This window comes from Vipera berus (assembly GCF_964194415.1).
Source record: "Vipera berus genome assembly, chromosome: 9".
In the NCBI taxonomy this organism is placed as follows: domain Eukaryota; kingdom Metazoa; phylum Chordata; class Lepidosauria; order Squamata; family Viperidae; genus Vipera; species Vipera berus.
This window is the reverse complement of record NC_138212.1, coordinates 6,537,380-6,549,965: the sequence shown is the minus strand read 5'-3', so window position 1 is coordinate 6,549,965 and position 12,586 is coordinate 6,537,380.

The window sequence follows — 12,586 nt, the reverse complement described above, 5'->3', positions numbered from 1 at the left end:
ACACCTTGGAAAATAGGTCTTAATTGGATTAGACACTCATTTGTCAACTAATTAATTGGCTTTTGGAGATACCTGGAGCCATTTCACTTGAAAAGATGGTTATGAATGTAGACAAGTGCATTTTCCTATGGCACAATTATCCTAGTGTTGTGTGCATGTAACGGAGAACATGTAACGGAGAAAAGGGGAGGGATGGAAAGACAGATGGACTTAAGGTAGATGTTCCCTCTCAAAAACCTACGTTACCATCCTTGTAATGCACGTATCTTTTGAGGATGACTGTTTTTCAACTTGGGAGGGTTCGTGGCTTTTCTGACCAACATACCTGTAGCTCTGGGCAATTTTAAAAAGAGGGCAAATCAGTGGTAGGATTCAGCCGCTTCGCACCGGTTCTGCAAAACCGGTAGCTAAATTTTGCTGAGTTTGGAGAACTGGCTGAATGTGCATTGCTTCTAAAAGTCCAGTCTAGGAATGGCCTAGAACGGTCTGCTGGAAGTGCATGGATGCCACTTCCAGAAGTCCGTTTTAGGCCTCAGAGGCGCAGGCCTACATCCAATAAGAGAACCAGTTGTTCAGGTATTTGAATCCCACCACTGGGGTAAATCGTTTATTGAAGAATCCCTATGTTATATTGCAAATCGCCTTACATCTTTGCTTACAAGTAGTCCTCTACTTACGACCATTCATTTAGTGACCGCTCCAAGTTACAGCAGCCCTGAAAAAAATGACTTACGACTGGTCCTTGCACTTACAACTGTTGCAGCGTCCTCATAATCATTGGATCAAAAATCAGATCCACTTGGCAACCAGAACATATTTACAATAGTTGCAGGGTCCCAGGGTCACGTCATCACCATTTGTGGCTTTCCCAGCCCGCTTCCAACAAGCAAAATTAACAAATGTATGATTCACTTAACAGCGGCACAATTCCCATAACATCGGTGATAAATAAATAAATAAATGTAAAAGCAGACGAGAGGCGTTGAATAATAGCCTTTCTTAGCGATGGAAAATCTGATCCCAGCTGTGGTTGTAAGACTACTTGTATTCTATTTTACCTACTGATATCAAAATATGGTCTTCAAATACTGTTTACTGGACTGCACTTCTTTCCCATCCAGGGTGACTTTTGCTTGTTGTCTGAACCATGTCTATGGAGATTCTCAGTCATACAGATCATGGTTGTCCCAAGGTGCTTTTTCAAGAGGCAGTTGGACTTTCTTGTTTTTCTTGGAAGACGTTTCGCTTCTCATCCAAGAAGCTTCTTCCGCTCTGACTGGATGGTGGGGAATGGAAGGATTTATACTCCTTGCAGACAGCTGGTCATTTCCATCCTTTTAGAGAGTCATTGAGGCCACTTGGAGGTTTATCTGTCTCCTCAGGGTCACCTGAGTCGTGTAAAAGGGTGTGGAGCCTTCTTGGAACTGCTGAAAGGACTGTGCTGTGGAGCTGTGCTTTCTGCAGGATGTTTTCTGCCCCATGTCCCTGTTCTGTACCAGCCTGCTACCAGCCCTGCAGAAAAGGCAGGGACAACCCCTTTTACAAGAAGGCAAGAGGCTGGAATTACGCCTGCCAAATTTATTGCTACAAAAACAAACGGAACAAGACACGAACCAAGAAACAGGAGCTTTAAGAAACAGGAACTATCCAAGCGGTTGCCTTCAGCAAACCAGCCCTCCCACACATTCCCCTTATATAGAGTTCAGGGCGTGGCTTCTCTCTGCCTCCTTCCGAGGTGCCCCATTGCCTTCCTCTGTTTACTCCTAATTGACTGCCTCCTGCGTCAGGCGTCCTTGAACAGGGCCAGCTGTGGGTCATCTTCATCCACGCTGTCAGGCTCACACAGCTGGGTCTCCGTGGTGACCAAGTGGGAGGGGCCTGGCTGAGGGCTCTCATCAAGCTGTCCAATCCCCTCAGCAAGCTCTTCAACACCCCCCTCCTCCTCCTCTAAGTCGTCTGACCCAACTGCCGAACCCACAGGCTGACCCTGAATCACAACAGTCCCTTCACTGCTGAACACAGTACAGGCTGTCAAGGATGAGTCTGTTGTCTGCATCTCAAAGTGAAACACAAATGGTTCCTGTAGTCTGCAATTTTTCCGGAAATCTGTTCATACTTCCACACAATTCAAAGGGTATTGATCCCAAGGTGCATAGCCAAACGTCTGTGGAGATTCTCAGTCATCCAGGTTATTGTTGTCCCAAAGATGCTTTTCCAAGAGGCAACTGGACTTTCTTGACTTTTGGGGAAGACGTTTCCCTTCTCATCCAAAAAACTTCTTCAGCTCTGACTGAATAGTGGGGAATGGAAGGATTTGTGTTCCTTGCAGACAGCTGATCATTTGCATTCTTTTAGAGCAGGGGTGTCAAACTCGCAACGTCGCATGACGTGTCGCGACATATCGTGACTTTTTTTCCCGTGGCCAGCAATGGGGTTGGTGCAGTTTTGGCATGACGCATCCAGCCTGCGGGCTGGCAGTTTGACACCCCTGTTATAGAAAGTCGTTGAGGCCACTTGGAGTTGGTTCATGTCTGGACCATGATTATTCAATGAACCCAATTTTCTGGGCTCACATGTCATACTGGAACATGATGTCAATTGGGTCTGCAGAATACACCAAGAGTGTTGTGCAAAAAGCTGATTCTCGTCAGTTCTTCAGCTCCATAGATAGCATTCTATATCTGGCTAAATTCAGTCACATCGGCTCTAGGCCTTCACTGAAACAATGTGAAATGACATCATAGTTAGCCAGCCAGGCCTATATACTGCTGAAATCAATCAGATCTTGGTCAGTTGCGATATTCTGCCCTATTGCTTACAGATGGAGTTGGGGTAGGCAATTTAAGCAGCAGAATGACGTGCCAGATTAGACTTCTGGAAATCCAAGATCTGATCACCACTCAGCTGTGAAATTAACTTGGTGACTTTGTTAGAGAAGTCACATTTGGCAGGGTTTACCCACCATGCAGAGCCATCAGGCGCTTTCTTTCCTTCTGACTTAACATGTTTGAAGAACCCACCTACGGTGGTTTATAAACTTTGATTGATAGCTTCATATCTGTAAAACCAACCAACTGTGGTTTAGTCCACAAGCAATAGTTGAACAACAGGGGGAAAAAGGGGGATATCACCTTAATAGTCACTTAATTACTGCACAGGGTTGTTGGGAAATTAAAACCAGAAGAGATTTTGGTTAGTGTCTTGCATTAAAAGCAGGATATCCATGTATTAAACGAGCAGCAGAGGAATTGGAAGAGAATTAGGGGGGGGAGGGGGAAGAGACCAGTTGCAGCACATCCATGTGCTCCGTGCATGCCAAATAGACCTCCTCCTCCTCCGACTGACTTTGGCTGGATCACGCCCAAAATAGAAGACGCCAAACTCACTGGGGAAAGCCTTGAACCAATGGCTTATGAAACATCTGGAAGGGATCTTCAAAGCTTCTGGGATTTCCTAGCAATGACTGAGCAAGCAGAAGAATCCGTCCTGTTGTTTGTTTGTGTTTCCTGGAAACTGGGGGGGATAGATGGTGAGCTGGTTTAGAAAAGCGAATGCTGTAAAGGATCAGTTGACACAGCTGAGCATCGAGCTTGCCCTTTCCTGAATGAAGGAGGAAGGAGGCGCGGTATATGTTTAGAAAGAAGCGCCATTGTTCCCCTTCCCCTTTTCTCTTGCAGGGGTGGTTTATATTTTTTCTAGGCTGCACGAAGGCTGAGACCTCCTACACGGTACTTTCCTTTCAGACAAATGCATTTTATCCTCACAATAACACTGTAAAGTCAGCTGATCTTTTTTTCCCCCCGCTAACCTTCTTCGTGTGCCTGAGTGGTGACCGCCTGAACAAACCTTTGCAATTTTCTTGGCAAGATGTCATAAGTCATTTGCCGCTGCCTCCTTCTTAGGACTAAAAGAGGGACCAGTCCAAGATCACCGTCCTAGCTTGATTCCTGCCTAAGGGGGGGGGACTGTTATAAATTGAACAAATTCAGGTAGTCCTCAACTTACCAACATTTACGTTGCTAAGTGTGGCTTTTGTTAAGTGAGCTTTGCCCCCATTTTAAGGCCTGTCTTGCCACAGTTGTTCAGTGAATCACTGCACTTGTTTACACGTACGTTAAGTCAACCTAGCTTCCCCATTGACTTTGCTTGTCAGAAGGTCAGACAAGGAGATCACATGACTTCGGGACACTGCAAACCGTCACAAGTTCACGCCAGTTGCCAAACATCTGAATTCTGATCACCTGACCATAGGAATGCTGTAATGGTCATAAGTGTGAAAAACGTTCACAAGTCACTTTTTTCAGTGCCGTTGTAACTTTGAACGGTCACTAAATGAAGTGTTGCAAATCGAAGACTACCTGTAAATGAATCAACGGTGATGGCTATTCATTGTTTGCACCCCAGAGAATGAGTCATTTCCGCCCTCTCAATAATGGGATTTAAACTGACTGCAGGTTCAACTGTTAATCCTAAATGACACAAGATTTCAACCTGAGTCCAGAAATCAGTCCTTTTTTTTTTCTTGGAGAAACACTGAAGGGAATATTAAGGAAGTGGCACCATCTGCATTCTATCCCATTGCTTTAAAAAAGTAATTAAAGACTTTCAGCCTTACCTTGGCTTTATATCCCGTCCTTTCTCTTATTATTCCTGCTATTTCCCAACAGACCACAGGCCATCTATATTTAGGATTAACCCTGCCCTGGATATGTCTTTTGTGCATGTATATACACACACACAAACACACAAACACACAAACAGAGAAGGTCCCCATCACTGGAAAGTCAATTTTATGGCCTACCATATTTTTTAGAGGTCAGTTGGTTACAGAGCAGAAGAAAAAGCAAGAACGCAAACGAGGGTTGGACGAGGAGACCCGAACTCATTGGTAACCTCACACTGCAATGAACAAGGACATGCATTTCATTTTGCAATGACTAAGATTGTTGGACAAGCAGGCTCAAAAACAGCCAGGGAAATGACTGAAGCCTGGGAAACAGGCCCCTTGTCAATCAACAGGAGTGCTGAGTTACCACCAGCCTATCAAGTACTTAGGAGGAGAGGGCTTGATAACAGAAGCAAACAACAACCATCGGCACCCCAGTCAGCATCTAAAAAGCCACATACAACAGGCAACATATAAATACCACACGCAGAACAGCCCAAAGCAGACACTCTGCTGGAGGGAAGTTCTCTGAAGATGGGCACCAGCATGAGTCCTTCCTTGGATCCTGCAAGGCTACATAATGTTTTCTCCTTGTATGGCTGGCCTACATCTGGCTCCTTCACAAGACTACGCCCTGGCTCCACGCCTGCCTTCTCACTGTCCCCGCTCCCAGCCCTTCGAATGCTTTGACATTCCCCCCCCCTTAACCTGCAATCGTTTGCATCCAATTTGCATAATTAATACCATGGCGATTACAAAGCAGATTACAGGGCAATTTCCGAAGGAAAATAAAAATTTAGAACCCATAATGTCTACAGCAGCCAGAGAACTTAATTGGCAAGGAGAAGTGAGGTCTAGTGGTTAAGCATTTGGGGAAGCTGGTAAGACGGGAGGGGAATTGTAAATTAGGAATTTATTTAATTTTTTCCCCCTTTTAATGGAAGGAAAACGAAATGCTGGCGCACAGAGACCGCAACTGCTCTGTTCTTTGCTGCTGTTTTTAAAAGGACGCATTTTGAAAAGGAAAAGTGAAAGATGGAAGAAGAGGGGTTGATCTTGCAATGTCAACCTCGCGGGTTAGTCCAGGCAAGAAGCTAATGAGCTAATTCTACTTTACTGTAAGATTACATTAACAAAACCCATCAGGTCTGAAGGTACACGTCTCCCACATCACCTTTATCTCCCAAGAAGCTAGGGAAACTCTGAGATGTTTTTCATGCTCATCTTCCTTTGCGGGCTAAGCTGCCTGTAGTCTGTGGCTCTTCCCTCTTTCACCTGAGGTGATTTTCAAATACTGTTACAGGATGTGTTCACTAGCTTTACTAAGTCTGTTACAAACGTAATTGCCACCTTCACACAACATTAGGAGCTGCAAGACGGTCTAGTGTGGTGGGTGGGGGGCGGAAGAGGGTGTCAAAGAATTCAGGATGGCAGCTGCAACCATGTGATCAAAGCCCCGCCCCTTTTCATATGTATCATCTTGACTTTCTGATCTACACACCCAGGAGTCACCTTTCTGAATGTTGTTGTTGTTGTTAGTTGAGAAGTCGTGTCCGACCCATCACAACCCCATGGACAACATTCCTCCAGGCCTTCCTGTCCTCTACCATCGTCTGGAATCCATTTAGGCTCACGCCTACTGTTATGTATGGGGTGAGCAGCAGCTCTGCAGGTACCACCAGGTGGCGCTGTGCGTTGGCCGGATTGGCTGAAAGGGTTTTTGGCGGGAGATACGAATGGATGGATTGGCCAGCGTGTCACCTGGCTAGGTATATAAGGGGTACAGGTAACCCCCTTTGTTCAGTACGCGCCTACCACAATAAAGAGCTGACATGTGGTACTCATCTGCCTCTTCATTGCCATGCGATCCTCAACCCACTACACAATACCTACTGCTTCAGTGACTCCATCCAGCCACCTCATTCTCTGTCATCCCCTTTTTTCTATTCCCCTCAACCTTTCCCAGCATTAAGCTCTTCTCCAGTGAGTCCTTCCTTCTCATAGGTGGCCAAAGTATTTGAGTTTTAACTTCAGGATCTGGCCTTCTAAAGAGCAGTCAGGGCTGTTCTCCTCTAGGACTGACCGGTTTGATTGCCTTGCAGTCCAAGGGACTCGCAGCACCAAAGTTCAAAGGCCTCGATACTTTGGTGCTCAGCCTTTCTTATGGTCCAACTTTTACAGCCATACATTGCAACTGGGAAGACCATGGCCTTGACTATACGCACTTGTGTTGGCAGGGTGATGTCTCTGCTTTTTAGTGTGCTGGTTGTAGGGCTGCCCATTTTGCCAGAGTGACTTGAGACATGGAAAAACACATCCCAAAATAATATCAAGACAATGTAAAAAAAACTATAGATGGTTGAGGTTAAAAACAATCTATAGTAAACTCAGAACTGCATGTGGTTTCTCACTAATTACCCAGCCCTCTTGCTTGAGAGGATGTCCATCTCCTTGGTGCTTTCGGAAAAGTTGGCTGGTAGAGTTGGGGGTCAACTGAATCTCGGAGGGTCTGGTGTTCTGGTGTTGTACTAAGTCAAACATGATTTTTTTTTTGGCTTTGGCTTAGTGTGTTGTGTGGATCAGCCAGGGAGGGATGTAAATCATGGGGCATGTTACCAGCTATGGCTAAAAGTGTACTCACTGTGACATGGTTAAACATACTATTACTTAATGTTTGAGTGTTTGAGAAAAGGCCTTGGAACAAACAAAATGGCTGTCATGGGGAAGAATAAACCTTGAGTCCAATTGTAGCTCTGGCCATGCTCAGGTATCAAGGGGTTGTGTCATTACCTTTGTGAGAAGACTGTCAGCCTCAGATCTTTCTCCATCCGTAGAGGGCATTTTTTCAAGGCTTACCTGCTTCAGGTAATGAATGAATATGAGCCCATGATATGTTGTTCTTCTATGCCTGGCTGAATAGGATGGTCTGATGGGATTCCCATTAAAATGGATGGGAGCTACCCAAAAACTGATTCCATTTGACCCGTGTCTGAGGTGAATAATTGTGTGTGAAGGGAACCAGTTTTCATTATGGCATCTACTTCCAGTCCTTTGTTGTTCGGGGCCAGAACTTCTTTTTATCTGTCTCTCTCTCCCTCCCTCCCTCCCTCCCTCCCTCCACACACACTCTATATCTCTGTCTCTATCATCTCCATCTCCACCACTATCTCCATCTCCTTCATCTCTTTCTCTCTCTTTTTCTTTTTTCTCTTTCTCTTTCTCTCTCCCTCTCTCCCCCTCCCCCTCTCCATCTCTATCTCTATTTCTATCTTTCTATTTATCTATCATCTCCCTCTCTGTGTCTTATCTCTCTCTTTCTCTATCTGTGTCATTATCTATCTGTCCATCCATCCAGGTCATTCTAATCAAACAAATCCATTCTAATCTAATAATGTCTTATCTAGCACCCCTCCTTCTTCCCAAGCTTTCCTCTTTTCCAACCAATTGATCGCTCCAGGGATGTCATTGCCAACCCAAGAGGCTCGGGCTAAAAAAGCAAACACAGGTTGTTGCAATATCCAGGCCAGTCTCCCTGGTGACCCAGATGGCCTGGCCAAGGCCAAGAGACCATGCAGTGCAGGGAGGCAGGAAGGGTGATTAACAGGCCTGGAAAGGCCTCAGGTGATGGAATCAGCTTGCTGTGAAATTGGTGTGGAAGGTTGGGAAAGAAGGAGAGGTCAGGGGAAGACCAGCAGTAAGCAGTGAAGAAGAAATACAAATGTACTTTGTCATCAGACAGAGCTACTTTGAACGGGGAAGGATGGTTGCGACTTGGGGGTGGGGAACCTTCCATATCACCACTCAAACAGACATGTTTGTGGGATATATCTGGTACAGGGTAACCAGCCACTTTTCACACCTCAGGAGCTGTTAGTTTCCAAATTTGATCTTATGTTGGACACCCCACTTCTAAAGGAGGAACCCTATACAGCAGGGGTCCCCAACCTTGGCCACTTTAAGACCTGTGGACTTCAACTCCCAAAATTCCGCAGCCAACCATGCTGGCTGGGGAATTCTGGGAGTTGAAGTCCAAAGGTCTTAAAGTGGCCAAGGTTGGGGATCCCTGCTATACAGTGTAAATCAGAAAAATTGTACTTATCATCAAAAAGCTTCTCAGAAGTACTGTCAACCCGGTCAAATAGAAAAGGAGGTATTAGTGGAATACAAAATGGATTTTTGTATTGGAAGTGCAAATTGCCTACCTATACCAGTTTTCTCCAGTCAAGTGCAGGTGTGTTTAAAAAGTAGAGACTTGAAGTCCTGATACACACAGCCTCTCAGGTACCAAATTTCTCCATTCTGGTGGTTAAGATGTCTGGGAATTGAAATAGTTGGAAACTACCCAGACTGGCAAACCTTATGGTTCCCCTGAGTGGCACCCAAATTTGCTGAGGTAAGTATAGAGGTAAAGGTAAAGGTTCCCCCGCACATGCGTGCTAGTCGTTTCCGACTCTAGGGGCCGGTGCTCATCTCCGTTTCAAAGCCGAAGAGCCAGCGCTTGTCCGAGGACGTCTCCGTGGTCATGTGGCCGGCATGACTAGACACCAAAGGTGCACGGAACGCTGTTACCTTCCCACCGTAGTGGTCCCTATTTTTCTACTTGCATTTTTACGTGCTTTCGAACTGCTAGGTTGGCAGAAGCTAGGACGAGTAATAGGCGCTCACTCTGTTACGCGGCACTCAGGATTCGACCCGCCAAACTGCTGACTTTCTGATTGACAAGCTCAGAGTCCTAACCCACTGAGCCACCATGTCCCCAAATGTATTGGCCCATAATTCCCAGGATTCCCACCTTCTAATCGACAAGCTCAGCATCCTAACTCACTGAGCCACCATGTCCCTCGAGGTAAGTATAGTCCAAGGCAACTAGAGGATGCTAACTTGGGAGAGACTGCACAGTTCAGCAGCCAAGCCCTGAGATGCTTCTACGTCAGTGTTTCTCAACCCTGGCAACTTGAAGATGCCTGGACCTCAGCTCCCAGAATTCTGGAAGTCCACACACCTTCAGGTTGCCAAGGTTGAGAAATATTGTTCTACATTGTCCAGTCCAAGCTGATCACAGATTCCTACCAACTTTCTGTTTACGAGGCATGGTTGGTGCTTAGTAGTAGAGCGAAATGAGTTGCATGGAGAAAGCCCATGTCTTTACATCTCCGAGTAGGACTGGGGGGAAAAATATCTGCCTAGATAATTGTGTTAATATTTTTTAATATTTATTTGTATTCACTCTTTCTGTGAGGGAGATGGGCAGTTTTAAAATTGGATGGATGGATGGATGGATGGATGGATGGATGGATGGATGGATGGATGGATGGATGGATGGACGGACAGACAGACAGACAGACAGATAGATAGATAAGGTAGGTAGGTTGGATGGATGGATGGATGGATGGATGGATGGATGGAGTGAGTGAGTGAGTGAGTGAGTGAGTGAGTGGTGGGATTCAGCTGGTTCGCACCACTTGGGCAGAACTGGTTGCTAATTTTTTGTTGCCCGGGCCCAGAATGGATTTCCAGAAGTGGCATCCACACAGAGAACCGGTTGTTCACATATTTGAATCCCACCACTGCATGGATAGATGGATGGGTGGATGATAGATAGATAGATAGATAGATAGATAGATAGATAGATAGATAGATAGATAGATAGATAGATAGATAGATAGACAGACAGACAGACAGACAGACAGACAGACAGACAGACAGACAGACAGACAGACAGACGTCTCTGCATGAAAGGATTCTTCTTCAAAATTAAGCTGCCACCCTTGGGCAGGTTCTCCCATGCTGCAGCTTAATGAAGGGTCAATGTAACATGAAATCTCTTAAAATATCTTACCATTTGCCCATCTGGCTGCCTGTCTCTGAGGACAATCCAGGTTGACAGATCTCCAGTTTACTCTTGTATTAGAGGCCAGTCAAATTTGCACTGTGGCTACAGTTCCCCCGAGGCTAATTCTGGGGACTGCACCAAGGGCTAATAAATTTGCAGATGACGTGCTTTTGATTTTGTTTGGGGAATGAAGGCAGGGATCCCCAGTGAGTCATACATCAGCTTTAAAGTCTTCATGAATAAATGATCAGATTAAAAAAAAAAGAGGAGAGAGGACCATGATTAGAACTTAGTAGCCATCAGATCAAACTGTTTTCTCTTTTTCCCCCATGTGCAGCGTTCCCTCTGGAGCAGCTTCAGAATAAAATCATGGGCCCCAAAGGACCAAACGGAAACGCTGGTTTTATTTTATTTCATACGAGGAAGGAGGAGAAACTGCAACCCAGAGACGGGGCTAGGAGACAACAACACTCCTGCCCCAGAGCTTCACACAAGGATTCTCACATTTCCTGAGAGTCACAGGGGCAGAAGATGCTGGCTGGGGCCTCTGCTTAGAATTGCAAGCCGTTTTTTGAAACTCTGGGTTGGCTTTTTAGCATCTATCATGTTCGTCAGAAACAGGCCAGCAAGTGATCAGAGTGGGAGCTTTGAGAACTGAGATGAGGAAGGAGTTTACACCAATGGAGAAAGACCATCTGCAGACCCTAAGGAAGCCTTATGAAGATGCCAACTCAGACAAACAAACAGTTGTTGTTGTTAGTTGGAAAGTCATGTCCGATCCCTCGTGATCCCATGGACGACGTTCCTCCAGGCCTTCCTGTCCTCTACCATCTTCTGGAGTCCATTTAGGCTCACGCCTACTGCTTCAGTGACTCCATCCAGCCACCTCATTCTCTGTCGTCCCCTTCTTCTCTTGCCCTCAATCTTTCCCAGCATTAGGCTCTTCTCCAGTAAGTCCTTCCTTCTCATTAGGTGGCCAAAGTATTTGAGTTTTAGCTTCAGGATCTGGCCTTCTAAAGAGCAGTCAGGGTTGATCTCCTCTAGGACTGACCGGTTTGATCGCCTTGCAGTCCAAGGGACTCACAGGAGCCTTCTCCAGCACCACAGTTCAAAGGCCTCCATTCTTTGGCGCTCAGCCTTTCTTATGGTCCAGCTTTCACTGCCATACATTGCAACTGGGAAGACCATAGCCTTGACTATACGCACTTTTGTTGGCAGGGTGATGTCTCTGCTTTTTAGTATGCAAACAAACAGTAAACAGCTGCTAATGAAGAAACCATCAGAAACACTCCCATCCTCTCCGACAGGGCAAGCCACTTGTAAATAAACAAAAAACGAACCCCACTCTCTTCTAGCACTGATGATGTTACCTAGTTGGGTAATGAAACATCTGCAAAAAAAAACCCAGCCAAATTCAGAGAGTGCCAAGGATCCCATGAAACTGTCTTCCTCCCCAGGATTACTCTGGAGTAACAATTGCACTGGTGATGTTGACCTTGAGAAAATCGTTGTAATGCCATTGTGTCGTCGGTGACAGAAGGTCACAAAAGGGGATCATACGACCCCAGGACACTGCAACTCTCATAAATATGAGTCCGCTGCCAAGTGTCTGAATTTTGATCACGTGACCGTAGGGATGCTGCAGTGGTCACGAGTGTGAGGACTACCTGTATTGTCTAGTCCAGGGCTCCTCAACCTTGCCAACTTTAAGACTTGTGGACTTCAACTCCCAGAATTCCTCAGTCGGCTGGTGGAAGAATTCTGGGAGTTAAAGTCCACAAGTCTTAAATTTGCCAAGGTTGAGGAGCCCTGGTCTAGTCTACAGCTCTTCCTCCTATCTCCCAAGGCTATTTGTACATACCATCCACATAGAGCAAGGGTAGGCAACCTCAGCTCTTTTATGACTCATGGACTTCAACTCCCAGAATTCCTGAGTCAGCTGACTCAGGAATTCTGCGAGTTGAAGTCCATGAGTCATAAAAGAGCCGAGGTTGCCTACCCCTGACATAGAGGGTCATGGTGTCAGTCTCAGATTGTTCAACCTTGTGTGTGGAAGGCACTTGATCTCCAGTGGTGAATTCTGCACT